The sequence below is a fragment of the Bos mutus genome, chromosome 5, assembly GCF_027580195.1.
Source record: "Bos mutus isolate GX-2022 chromosome 5, NWIPB_WYAK_1.1, whole genome shotgun sequence".
NCBI lineage: Eukaryota > Metazoa > Chordata > Mammalia > Artiodactyla > Bovidae > Bos > Bos mutus.
In genome coordinates, this window is record NC_091621.1 from 66783533 (window position 1) to 66798168 (window position 14636).

Genomic DNA, 14636 nt, shown 5'->3' on the forward strand with positions numbered 1-14636 from the left:
AGTTGCTCCAGAGCATGTGGGATCTTCCCAGACCGGGGATAGAGCCTGTGTCTCCTGCATTAGCAGGCAGATTCCGAACCACTGGACCACCAGGAACGTCCAGGTGGATAGCTGAGAGTTAACTACATTTGGACTTATATGTCTTTGAAGAATTGTAGGAGATAAATAGACATTAAGCTCCAAAGAAGTAGTATGGGAAAATCAGGGAAGGTTTCCTGAGGGAGATGACACTTGATCTGAATGTCTAGGGAGAAGAATTTGGGCTGCACAGTGGGAAGAGGGGGATGAAGGACAGGAGGGTCATGTGGACCAAGGAGATAGCACATGCGTAGCATTGGGAAGAGGGACATGTTCTCTATGACCCAAGAAGAAGCTTGGCATCACTGCAGAAGAATGGAGGGACAGGAGGCCAGAAAGGAATGGACACCCCCATGTCTGTGACTTCTGACCCGTGCCACACATCGTGTTTGTAGATCTAGCTGTTACAAACGTCAAGCGTTCATTGCATCAGGCTATGAAAATGTGTAATTCAAGTCCTAAATTTTTAAATTATCTTTGAAAAATATGTTTTATAGCAAAAGCTTAATAATAAAAATACTACTGCGTACATTACCATTTATATTGGAAGCCCTAAAGTAATTAGCTGGAATTAAGCCAATCTTTGCTAAAATTTAAATTGTTTAAGTTGATCAAAATCTGAGCATGAGTATAGCAGTTGTTATGTCAACTACAGAGGACTCTCAAAACCTTGTCCCTAGAATTAGAGAATAACTTGGTTACCAGCATCAACATCCTCACACAAAATGAATTTTCAAAGAGCTAATGTTACACTCAGAGACATCCATATTGTAAGGATGCCTATTATTATGATAAATAGCCAGACACTGTGTCTATAGCCTGTCATAGAACAGCTCTCTGGTTTGCCAAAAACCACTTTAAAAAATGCATAAATGCACTCTTCATGCTAATGGAACAGATCTCTTCAGTGTTTTCCAAAGAGAAGAGAGAAGAGACAGAGGGAGGGTGGCTCTTGTGCCATTTTGCATGGCTTCCCTATCAACATAACCAAGTAAGAAAAGGCATCGCACGCCCTGGGCAGCACCAAGTTAGGAAGGGAGATTCTGACCACCATCCACTCTTTTTAGTCTTACTTTCCATGTGTGATTTCACGGTGAATTTACACCAGGAAAATGGAGGCAATGAGGTATACATCCAAACACATCAGCTTGGGAGTGACTCTGGGCGTGAACTCAGCAGTATAGACAGTGGCTGTGTCCAGTTGGTTAGACAATCCCAACCTGACCATCGGCCACTCTAGATGCTGCGGTGGAACAGGCAGTCTTTGCTTTCAGATTCAACTCCTGGCAAGAAATTGCAGAGTGAATCACCTTAGGGCAGACTCCTGACTGCCTGAGAGCTACAAATTGAAGGGTACAACATTTTGTTGCTTTCACAGGCTCTGACCTTTGCAGAAACAGCTGAGTAATCAGACAAAAGACAATGAAGAGGGAAATGGAAGGAGTTAATATAGACTGTCTGCTCTGGGCAGGCATAGACTAGGTGCCTTCACGTGTGCTGTGGAGACAGCATGGTGCTGGTCCTGATGCTGCGTCTACCGCATGCCGCCTGTGTGAATTCGGAAAAGGTTCTTAGCCCTTTGTGAACCTCAGTTTCAACTTCTAAGGCTGTTTGGGAGAGAAAAGAGAATCCATGTTCACGTCACTTAGTAAATGCTCCAAAAAAGTAATGTATTTTTTGCTGTCATTACTGTCATTATCATTTTATCCCTCAATCAGCATCATAACCCATTTTACAGGAATAGACATGCAGGCCCAGAGAGATAAGAGGTTTATCCAGGGAATATAACCTTGCTACTGTGATACCAAGCCAATCTCATGCCATGATCCATACCCTCTACTCCTTTAGACCCAAAAGCCTTATTCAGTCTGTTTTGAATAATGGATTGCAGAAATGAGTAGTACAAACAGGCTTTACAAACATTCATGAGCCAAAATTTGGTGTGGTTTATTTGTCAGAGTTCTCCAGAAAAAAAGAACCTGTCTGTCTGTCTATCTGTTGTTGTTCAGTCACTCAGTCGTGTCCGAATCTTTGTGACCCCGTGGACTGCGGCACACCAGGCTTCCCTGTCCTTCACCAACTCCCAGAGCTTGCTCAAACTCATGTCCGTTGAGTCGGTGATGCCATCCAACCATCTCGTCCTCTGTCATCCCCTTCTCTTCCTGCCATCAATCTTTCCCAGCATCAGGGTCTTTTCCAGTGAGTCAGTTCTTTGCATCAGGTGGCCAAAGTGTTAGCTTCAGCATCAGTTCTTCCAATGAATATTCAGAACTAATTTCCTTTAAGATTGACTGGATCTCCTTGTCGTCCGGTGGACTCTCAAGATTCTTCTCCAATACCACAATTCAAAAGCACCAATTCTTCACTGCTCAACTTTCTTTATGGTCCAATTATCACATCCATACTTGACTATTAGAAAAAACATAGCTTTGACTATATGGAACTTAGTGGGCAAAGTAAGTCTCTGCTTTTTAAATGCTGTCTAGGTTAGTCATAGCTTTTCTTCCAAGGAGCAAGTGTCTTTTAATTTCATGGCTGCAGTCACCATCTACAGTGATTTTAGAGCCCCCCCCAAAAAATAAAGTCACTGTTTCCACTGTTTTCCCAGCTATTTGCCATGAAGTGATGTGACCAGATGCCATGATCTTCATTTTTTAAATGTTGAGTTTTAAGTCAGCTTTTTCACTCTCCTCTTTCACCTTCATCAAGAGACTCCTTAGTTCCTCTTCACTTTCTGCCTTAAGGGTGGTGTCATAGTGTATATGAGGTTATTGATATTTCTCCCGGCAATCTTGATTCCAGCTTGTGCTTCATCCAGCCCAGCGTTTCACATGATGTACTCTGCATATAAGTTAAATAAGCAGGGTACTCCTTTCCCAACTTTAAACCAGTCCATTGTTCCATGACTGGTTCTAACTGTTGCTTCTTGACCTGCATTCAGATTTCTCAGGAGACAGGTAAGGTAGCCTGGTAGTTGCATCTCTTGAAGAATTTTCCAGTTTGTTGTGATCCACACAGTCAAAGGCTTTAGCATAGTCAGTGAAGCAGAAGTAGATGTTTTTCTGGAATTCTCTTGCTTTTCCTATGATCCAATGGATGTTGGCAGTTTGACCTCTGGTTCCTCTGCCTTTTCTAAATGCAGCTTGAACATTTGCAAGTTCACGGGTCATGTACTGTTGAAGCCGGGCTTGGAGAATTTTGAGCATTACTTGGCTAACATGGGGAATGAGTGCAATTGTGTGGTAGTTTGAACATTCTTTGGCATTGCCTTTCTTTGGGATTGGAATGAAAACTGGCCATTTCCGGTCCTGTGGCCACTGCTGAGTTTTCCAAATTTGCTGGCATATTGATTGCAGCACTTTCACAGCATCATATTTTAGGTTCACCTCCACTAGGCTTTGTTTGTAGTGATGCTCCCTAAGGCCAACTTGACTTCACACTCCAGGATGCCTGGATCTAGGTGAGTGATCACAGCATTGTGGTTATCTGAGTCATTATGATCTTTTTTGTACAGTTCGTCTGTTTATTCTTGCCACCTCTTCTTAATATCATCTGCTTCTGTTAGGTCCATACCATTTCTGTCCTTTATTATGCCCATCTTTGCATGAAATGTTCCCTTGGTATCTCTAATTTTCTTGAAGAGATCTCTCATCTTCCCCATTCTATTGTTTTCCTCTATTTCTTTGCATTGATCACTGAGGAAGGCTTTCTTATCTCTCCTTGCTATTCTTTGGAACTCTGAATTCAGATGGATATACCTCCCCTTTTCTCTCTGGCCTTTTGCTTCTCTTCTTTTCTCAGCTGTTTGTAAGGCCTCCTCAGACAACCATTTTGCCTTTTTGCATTTATTCCTCTTGGAGATGATTTTGATCCCTGTCTCCTGTACAATGTCACAAACCTCATTCCATAGTTCATCAGGCACTCTTATCTATCAGATCTAATCCCTTGAATCTCTTTGTCACTTCCACTGTATAATCATAAGGGATTTGATTTAGGTCATAACTGAATGGCCTAGTGATTTTCACTACATTCTGCAATTTAAATCTGAATTTTACAATAAGGAGTTCATGCTCTGAGCCACAGTCAGCTCCTGGTCTTGTTTTTGCTGACTGTATAGACCTTCTCCATCTTCGACTGCAAAGAATATAATCAATATGATTTCGATGTTGACCATCTGGTGATGTCCATCTGTCTAGTCTTCTTTTGTGTTGTTGGAAGAGGATGTCTGCTATGACCAGTGTGTTCTCTTGGCAAAACTCTGTTAGCTTTTGCCCTGCTTCATTTTGTTCTCCAAACTTGCCTGTTATTCCAGGTGTATCTTGACTTCCTACTTTTGCATTCCAGTCCCCTATCATGAAAAGAACATCTTTTTTTGGTGTTAATTCTAGAAAGTCTTGTAGGTCTTCATAGAACCGTTCAACTTCAGCTTCTTCAGCATTAGTGTTTGGGGTATAGACTTGGATTACTGTGATATTGAATGGTTTGCCTTGGAAATGAACAGAGATCATTCTGTTGTTTTTTAGATTACACCCAAGTACTGCATTTCGGACTCTTTTGTTGACCACCAGCCCTGGCTGATCCAGGGTATTTGAAGCGGGGACAGCGTCGGCGACCTATTTATTTAAATATTTATCAAAGATATAAAGAGTAATAGGATGAGGATAGCTCAGTGAGGAAATGCAGTGGAGAAAAGAGGCTGAGTAGCTTGGTTTATGCGGGAGACCAAAAGACAAGAAGTTTGCACCACTTACGTAGGCCGCAGGTGTCCTTCCGTTCTCCCGAAGGAGAGGAGACACTGAGGCCTCCCCGGTCGGATCTTAGAAGCCCAGGCATAATTAGCAAGCATGGCGGGTTCCGCGCTCCAGATGGAGACTCAGCCAGAATTTGGGAGAGAGAGCGACATGGGGAGACCAAGTTTCAGTGAACAAGGCCCGCACTTTATTTTCCAGAGTAGTTTTTATACCTTAAGTTGTGCATAGAGGATAATGGGGGAAGGGGTGGAGTCATGCAAGGACAGCAGTTCCTGGTCCTAATCGAAGCCAGGCTTTCAAACTTATCATATGCAAAAGTTCAGGTGAATTACATCATCTTCTGGCCAGGAGGCCTGTTAACATTTTAAGAAACATCTTTCTCTAAAGGTGATTATTCCAAAGTCAGGCACCAGCCTCCAAAAAAGCATTGGACAAAGCTGCATTCCTATAGGGCAAAGGTGAGGTGGGCTCAATCAAGAAAAGAATTAACTCAAGGGTCCAAGATTACAAACATTGAGGCTACTACTTACATTTCTATACACCCATTATATCAATCAGTACACTGCCAAGGACACAGTAGGTAAGGAGTATGGAGACTTAGCAGCAAACATTGGCCCAATAAGTGAAAATCCCTTCACCAATATAATTTCTAATCAATCTTTTAACTACTCAAAGGAATCTGTGTTTAGACAGTTTAGAACATCTGCCTCTCACAGTTGGGAGGCTCTGAACAATCACATGTGGCCAGAAAAACCTATTCAGGCAGGCTAGAGGATTTCCAAAGGAGTTTGTAGGTTAAACACTGTCACACCCAGGAATTATTAACTGGAACTGTAAGCTAACTCTTTTCAGAGAGAGGTAGTGGGGGACAGCTCCCCGTAAAGTCAGAGGTGTGGGTGAAAGCACAAAGCAGAAAGTAGGCAGACTCTGGTTTTGGGGGTAGATGCTCGAGAATTTCCAGGGAGACCCCTGAGGCTTGATCCCGCCTTTGCGTATGCCAAGCCTCCTTCCTCATGACCTTTGCCAGGGGCGGAGCTCGCTCCCCGAAGGACTCTTTTGTTGACCGTGATGGCTATTCCATTTCTTCTAAGGGATTCCTGCCCACAGTAGTAGATATAATGGTCATCTGAATTAAACTCGCCCATTCCTGTCCATTTTAGTTCACTGATTCCTAAAATGTTGACGTTCACTCTTGCCATCTCCTGTTTGACCACTTCCAATTTACCTTGACTCATGGACCTAACATTCCAGGTTCCTATGCAATATTGCTCTTTATAGCATCGGACTGTACTTTCACCACCAGACCATCCAGAAGACATTGTTTCCATTTTGGCTCAGCCTCTTCATTCCTTCTGGAGCTATTTCTCCACAGGAGGAGAAGGGGACGATAGAGGATGAGATGGCTGAATGGCATCACTGACTCGATGGACGTGAGTCTGAGTGAACTCCGGGAGGTGGTGATGGACAGGGAGGCCTGGCGTGCTGCGATTCATGGGGTCGCAAAGAGTTGGACACGACTGAGCGACTGAACTGAACTGAACTGAACTGATCTGGGGAGTTCATCTTTCAGTGTCATATCCTTTTGCCTTTTCATACCATTCAAGGCAAGAATGCTGAAGTAGTTGTTATCCCCTTCTCCAGTGGACCACGTTTTGTCGGAACTCTCCACTATGACGCATCCATCTTGGGTGGCCCCCCACGGCATGGCTCATAGTTCACTGAGTTAGACAAGGCTCTGATCCATGTGATCAGTTTGGTTGGTTTTCTGTGATTGTGGTTTGCATTCTGTCCAATGTCCGATGAATGAGGAGAAGAGGCTTGTGGAAGCTTTCTGATGGGAGGGACTGGCTGTGGGGGCCCCCGCTTTGGTGGACGGGGGCCCTGCTCAGTGAATCTTTAATCCAATTTTCTGCTGATGGGTGGTGCTGTGTTCCCTCACTGTAGTTTGGCCTGAGGCCAGACTGTGGTAGGAGCAATGGTGGTAATGGCGACCTCCTTCAAAAGAACTTACGCAATCACGCCTGGTTCCCAGGACTGTTGTATGCAGTGCCCCTGACCTTGAGGCAGGCCACTGTAGATCCACACCTCTGCCAGAGACTCCTGGACGCTCACAGGCAAGTGTGTTTCAGTCTCTTGTGGGTTGCTGCTCCTTTCTCCCAGGTCCTGGTGCAAACACGGTTTTGTCTATGTCCTCCAAGAGTCTGTTTCCCCAGTCCTGTGGAAGTTCTGGAATCAAATCTCTCTGGCCTTCAAAGTCAAGTTCCCTGGGGATTCTCAGTCTTTTTGCCAGATGCCCAGGTTGGGAAATCTGTTGTGGGCCCTAGAACTTTTGCAACAGTGCAAGAATTTCTTTAATGTAACTGTTCTCCAGTTTGTGGGTCATCTGCTCAGTGGCTCTATGGTGGAGGTAATGGCGAGCTCCTCCAAGAGGACTTATGCCTCATGCCCCACCTCCCAAGGTCTGCTGCAGCCAGAGCCCCTGTCCCCGTGGCAGACCACTGCTGCCCCGTTCCTCTGCAGGAGATACTGAAACACTCAAAGTCTGGTCTGGGTCAGTCTCTTATGAAGGTCACTTCTCCTTTCCCTGGATCCTGGTGCACACAAGGTTTTGTTTGTGTCCTCTGAGTGTTTGTGTACCTATCTGTCTATTAAACTTTTAAGAAATTGGTTCATGCAGTTGTGGGAGCAAGTTTTGAGGTCTTCAGAGAAGGCTAGCAGGCTAGGGACCAGGGCAGAGTTGATGTTGGAGTCATAAATCAGAAGACAGCCTGAAGGCAGAATTCCTGCTTCTTCTGACAAAGTCTTTATCTCTCTAGGCCTTCAACTGATTGGATGAGACCCATCTACCCCATGGAGGTAATCTGCTTTACTCGAAATTTACTGATTTAAATGGCAGTCTCATCTAAAAAGGGGGCCTCCCAGTGGGTGCAGTGGTAAAGAATCTGCCTGCCAATTCAGGAGATGCAGGAGACATGGGTTTGATCCCTGGGTTGGGAAGTTCCCCTGGAGTAGGAAATGGCAACCCATTCCAGGATTCTTGCCTGGAAAATTCCATGGACAGAGGAGACTGGTGGGCTATAGCCCATGGAGTCACAAAGAGTCGGACATGACTGAGCATACATGCATACATGTACTCATCTAGAAAATGCCTTCACGTCAAAATCTAAGCTGCTGTTCTGTGAATTCCCTGGCACTCCAGTAGCTAGAACAGTGTGCTTCCACTGCAGAGGGCGTGGGTTCGATCGTCGGTTAGGAAACTAAGAGCTGGCTAGCTGCGGAGTATGGCCAATTAAAACATAAACAAAAAATAAATTGTCGTTTAACCAAATATCTGACTGACTGTGGCCTAGCCATGATGACACATAGAATTAACTGTCACAGATGGGGAACAGGGATCTGCGGTAAATATGAACCTAGAACCAAAGTGTCTGAACTGAAGCACTGTCCCCAAACGGCTTCAGCCTTCAGTCTGCTTAGGTTTTGATCGGGTTCTGTTTTTAATTTCTTAAAAACCCATATACCTCTTTGGCATTTTTGACTAGTCAGGTGAACTAAGATTATTAAAAAAGCAAAATACCATAGTGAGAAATGCAGCCTGTGGGTTTTTAGCAGCAAAGATAAAAACAGAACTTCAGGAAGTGAATTCCTTTTGCCCAAGTGACTATTTTACCTAATCCAAAGTTGGGGGTGAGCTATTATTTTTTTAAAAAAGAAAAAGCTTTGTGTGTCTCCCTCTGTTCTCTGTTGCTAAGCTGTGGAACTTATTCATAGCAAGAACAGAATTACTTTAAATAGTTTTGAAATTTTTTTAGGAAGGTGAAAATTAGTTTATTTCCTAGGAAAACTGGAAAATACTCTTACTGTAATAATTCAAAAATAGCAAATTCTTCAAGTGGCACCTACACTAGAATAAATTTGCTGCCTTTCACCTTTGAAAATGATTTTTCAAATCCTCAATCAGCAAGATAGTGCCTTCCCTCCCAAGCTCCTTACATGACTTATAGGTGTTGAAAAACAGAGGAGTTTGTCTAGATTGGCTCTTGAATTTGGGAGAAAGCTATTCAGGACTGAGGAAATGGCCAAGGAATCCAGCTGAAATAACTGGCTGTGACAGAACCAGATGGTTGGTCCTATTTCTTCTTAGCAACAGGACCCCAGTTTTATTTAGGATGGCAGCATGCCCAGATTATGAACAGCATTCCCTAGTCAAAGGATGCCCGCTTTTGTCAATTTCCCCTTGCTCCTGGAATATAGATGCAAGAGTTGGCATGCTAGCAATGATGTTGTATTAGGAGGTAATCTTGGGCTTCCCTGATAGCTCAGTTGGCAAAGAATCTGCCTGCAATGCAGGAGACTCCAGTTCGATTCCTGAGTTGGGAAGATCTGCTGGAGAAGAGATAGGCTACCCACTCCAGTATTCTTGGGCTTCCCTTGTGGCTCAGCTGGCATAGAACCCACCTGCAATGCAGGAGACTTGGGTTCAATCCCTGGATTGGAAAGATCCCCTGGGAGGAGGGAAAGGCTACCCACCCACTCCAGTGTTCTGGCCTGGAGAATTCCATGGACTGTAGAGTCCATAGGGTCACAAAGAGTCAGACACGACTGAATGACTTTCACCTCGCTTCACAGGAGGTAAACGAGGCTAGTAGCCACATGCAGTGGAACTTCTTCATCAAGCCACAGTGTTTGTGGATTTCCTACCTCTAGAGTTCATGTCAGAGAAGAAAACCTTGTGTTTTTAAACTGCAGTAGTCAGATTTTGGTTTCTCTCTCTCTCTCTTTTTTGTTTTGGCCATACCTCGCAGCTTGTGGTCATTTAGTTCCCCAACCAGGGACTGAACTGGGCCCTCAGCAGTGAGAATGTACAGAGTCCTAGCCTCTGGACTGCCAGGGAATTCCAGATTTTGTTTCTTACAGCACAGTTTGTGAAAGTGAAGTAGCTCAGTCGTGTCCGACTCTTTGTGACCCCATGGACTATAGCCTACCACGCTCCTCTGTCAATGGGATTTTCCAGGCAAAAGTACTGGAGTGGGTTGCCATTTCCTTCTCCAGAGGATCTTCCCGACCCAGGGATCAAACCCAGGTCTCCCGCATTGTAGGCAGACGCTTTACCATCTGAACCACCAGGGAAGCTTAGTTCTTACCAAATCACTAGCCCAGGCAGTAATCAAAGCAATAAACTTCCTTAACATACTACATAGATGGGTAATAGGCCACAGACTCAATATAATTTTTAAATCCATTGTAATTTGATATATGAGACAATTTAAATAATCCAAAGAGAGAAGGAAAGCTGTTGGTCGTTACAACCTTTAACCATAAACTAAGAAGCTATTAGAACTGGAAAAGTACTTTAAAAATTCCTAACCTAACTTTCTGCCTCACTGGCTATTTCATAGATGAGGAAACAGAGGCCCAAAGTTTAATCCAGCAAAGATACTCAGTAACTGGGCCAGAATCTGAGCACGAATCTCCCAGCTCCAGTGGAGACGTAATCTGACATAATCTGGATGTTTTACACAATCATGAAAGAAATCGGAAACATTGCACACAGTAGAGTCATGTTCATCTGAACACCATTTTTCCTGCCTTGTAGCATAGCTATGCACAATTTACTGATATTACAGAATCATCTGAGCTACCACAGAGCTCAGTCCACATTTGAGCATCATAGAACAGTCCTTACTCAGTGACTGAAACCTTCTGATGCCCCACTTTTGGCTCAGCTCCTGTTAGCTGGAGGCAAATGATCTGCAGGCCCGGCAAAGAAAGGGGCCCCTTTGGCAACAATTCATCCTTGTCAGATTTGAAGCTGTTCTGGGAAGGCATTTTAATTAGGTAGTGGGAGAGCTGCCACATTTAGAAGCAGCTTCTAAATGGGAAGCAGTGAATTTCAGGACCAACTGAAGTTTCTGGTGCTTGTGTTGTTTATTAGTTAAGAGACAGCCCCAGTGAATTCTTCTCCAGTATTGCTTTCATATGTATTCCAGGCTTTATAAGATTCAGGACAGTCAGATGATTTCTCAAGGCTCATTCCTTAGTTCTTATTGCCCTTCAGAGTGCATGGTTTGCAGGCAACACAGGTCCTTTGATCGTGGTTTGATTAACTCAAGTTATGTTCCATACAAAGGGTGACTGTTTTGATTATTGCTTTAGTTTTTCCAAAAGTGTTAAGAGACAATTCACTGTAGTGGAGCCTTTACGATGCATGAATAGTAATTGTTTTTTGTGTAATCAAAGCAATAAACCAGTAATCATAGCTGCATTCTGTATTAGCTATCTGCTTATTTACAAAAAGCTGAGCAGTTGTTGAGTGTCAATGCCTCTATTTTACAATGAGAGTGCAACAGAGAGAAATTCAGTCACCCAGCTCGTGGAAAACAGGGTAAGAATTTGAAGCCAGAACTCAGATCATGTCATAGCAATTGTTCAAATGAGAAATAACAATTTTCATCTTCTAATCTGTGTCAAACATTTTGGCAATATTTATAGTGCCATCCGAGTGAGCATCTATTAAAAAGAAGATGCCCAGCGTAGGCATAGAAGTGGAAGATGGCATGTGGTAGAACAAAGAAGACTGGCCTAGAAATTGAGATTTGAATTCTGTCCTCAGACAACCACTGTGGCCCTGAGCATGTTACCCCACATCCCTGGGCCTCCAGTTCCTCACCTACAAAATGAAGTCTTTGCTTCAGAAATCTTTCATCAGAAGAAATATTTTGCAAAATCTCAATGTACAAAATGGTTAAGAGCAGAGTGCTCCGAAGGAGGTGGGCCTGAGAGGCTGGGGTACCTGAGGCCCCCTGGGTCGTACTCCTTCCAAGGGGACCAGTAGCTCACAAGAGCCCTTTTCTAACCCTAGGGCGTTGGTCCATGGAACCGTAATGCCCTTCCAAGGCTCTGTTTTTATTATTATTTTTAAAATTTACTTATTTATTTATTTGATTGAAGTGTAGTTGATTTACAGTGTTGTGTTAGTTTCATAGTGATTCAGTTACATATAAATAAAAATATGTATATACGCATATGCTGTTGCTCTTGTTTAGTCACTAAGTCATGTCTGACTCTTTTGTGATCCCGTGGACTGTAGCCCACCAGGATCCTCTGTCCGTGGGCTTTCCCAGGCAAGAATACTGGAGTGGGTTACCATTCCCTTCTCCAGCGGATCTTCCAGACCCAGGGATTGAACCCACATCTCCTGAATTGGCAGGTAGATTGTTTACCATTGAGCCACCAGGGAAGTGTATATAATACATATATATTCAAGTTCTTTTCCTGTGTCAGTCAGTTCAGTTCAGTTGCTCAGTTGTGTTCGACTCTTTGTGACCCCATGAATCGCAGCACACCAGGCCTCCCTGTCCATCACCAACTCCTGGAATTCACTCAGACTCATGTCCATCGAGTCAGTGATACCATCCAGCCATCTCATCCTCTGTCGTCCCCTTCTCCTCCTGCCCCCAATCCCTCCCAGCATCAGAGTCTTTTCCAATGAGTCAACTCTTCGCATGAGGTGGCCAAAGTACTGAAGTTTCAGCTTCAGCATCATTCCTTCCAAAGAAATCCCAGGGCTGATCTCCTTCACAATGGACTGGTTGGATCCCCTTGCAGTCCAAGGGACTCTCAAGAGTCTTCTCCAACACCACAGTTCAAAAGCATTAATTCTTTGGTGCTCAGCTTTCTTCACAGTCCAACTCTCACATCCATACATGACCACAGGAAAAACCATAGCCTTGACTAAACGGACCTTTGTTGGCAAAGTAATGTCTCTGCTTTTGAATATGCTATCTAGGTTGGTCATAACTTTCCTTCCAAGGAGTAAGCGTCTTTACTTTCATGGCTGCATCACCATCACATTTTCCTGTGTAAGTTACTACAAAACATTCCGTATAGTCCCCTGTGCTATACAGTAGGCCCTTGTTGGTTGTTTATTTTATATACAGTAGTGTGTATTAAGACAGTAGGTGCTGACAGAGGGTATCAGAGGGCAACAGATTGAAACCACAATCACAGACAACTAGCCAATCTGATCACATGGACCACAGCCTTGTCTAACTCAGTGAAACTAAGCCATCCGTGTGGGGCCACCCAAGATGGATGGGTCATGGTGGAGAGGTCTGACAGAATGTGGTCCACTGGAGAAGGGAATGGCAAACCACTTCAGTATTCTTGCCTTGAGAACCCCATGAACGGTATGAAAAGGCAAAATGATAGGATACTGAAAGAGGAACTCCCCAGGTCAGTAAGTGCCCAAAATGCTACTGGAGATCAGTGGAGAAATAATTCCAGAAAGAATGAAGGGATGGAGCCAAAGCAAAAACAACACCCAGTTGTGGATGTGACTGGTGATAGAAGTGAGGTCTGATGCTGTAAAGAGCAATATTGCATAGGAACCTGGAACGTTAGGTCCATGAATCAAGGCAAATTGGAAGTGGTCAAACAGGAGATGGCAAGAGTGAATGTCAACATTCTAGGAATCAGCAAACTAAGATGGACTGGAATGGTGAATTTAACTCAGATGACCATTATATCTACTACTGTGGGCAGGAATCCCTTAGAAGAAATGGAGTAGCCATCATAGTCAATAAAAGAGTCCAAAATGCAGTACTTGGATGCAATCTCAAAAACAACAGAATGATTTCTGTTCATTTCCAAGGCAAGCCACTCAATATCACGGTAATCCAAGTCTATGCCCTGACCAGTAATGCTGAAGAACCTGAAGTTGAATGGTTCTATGAAGACCTACAAGACCTTCTAGAACTAACACCCAAAAAAGATGTCCTTTTCATTATGGGGGACTGGAATGCAAAAGTAGGACGTCAAGAAACACCTGGAGTAACAGACAAACTTGGCTTTGGAATACAGAATGAAGCAGGGCAAAGGCTAATAGAGTTTTGCCAGGAAAACGCACTGGTCATAGCAAACACTCTTTTCCACAACACAAGAGAAGACTCTACACATGGACATCACCAGATGGTCAATACCGAAATCAGATTGATTATATTCTTTGCAGCGAAAGATGGAGAAGCTCTATACAGTCAGCAAAAACAAGACTGCGAGCTGACTGTGGCTCAGATCATGAACTCCTTATTGCCAAATTCAGACTTAAATTGAAGAAAGTAGGGAAAACCACTAGACCATTCAAATACATGACCCAAATCAAATACAGTGGAAGTAAGAAATAGATTTAAGGGACTAGCTAGATCTAATAGACAGAGGGCCTGATGAACTATGAATGGAGGTTTGTGACGTTTTACAGGAGACAGGGATCAAGACCATCCCCAAGAAAAAGAAATGCAAAAAAGCAAAATGGCTGTCTGAGGAGGCCTTACAAATAGCTGTGAAAAGAAGAGATGCAAAAAGCAAAGGAGAAAAAGAAAGATATACCTATTTGACTGCAGAGTTTCAAAGAATAGCAAGGAGAGATAAGAAACCTTTCCTCAGTGACCAATGCAAAGAAATAGAGGAAAACAATAGAATGGGAAAGACTAGAGATCTTTTCAAGAAAATTAGAGATACCAAGGGAACATTTCATGCAAAGATGGGCTCGATAAAGGACAGAAATGGTATGGACTTAATAGAAGCTGAAGATATTAAGAAGAGGTAGGAAGAATACACAGAAAAACTGTACAAAAAAGATCTTTACCACCCAGATAATCATGATGGTGTGCTCACTCACCTAGAGCCAGACATCCTGGAATGTGAAGTCAAGTGGGCCTTAGGAAGCACCACTACGAACAAAGCTAGTGGAGGTGATGGAATTCCAATGGAGCTATTTCAAATCCTAAAAGATGATGCTGTGAAAGTGCT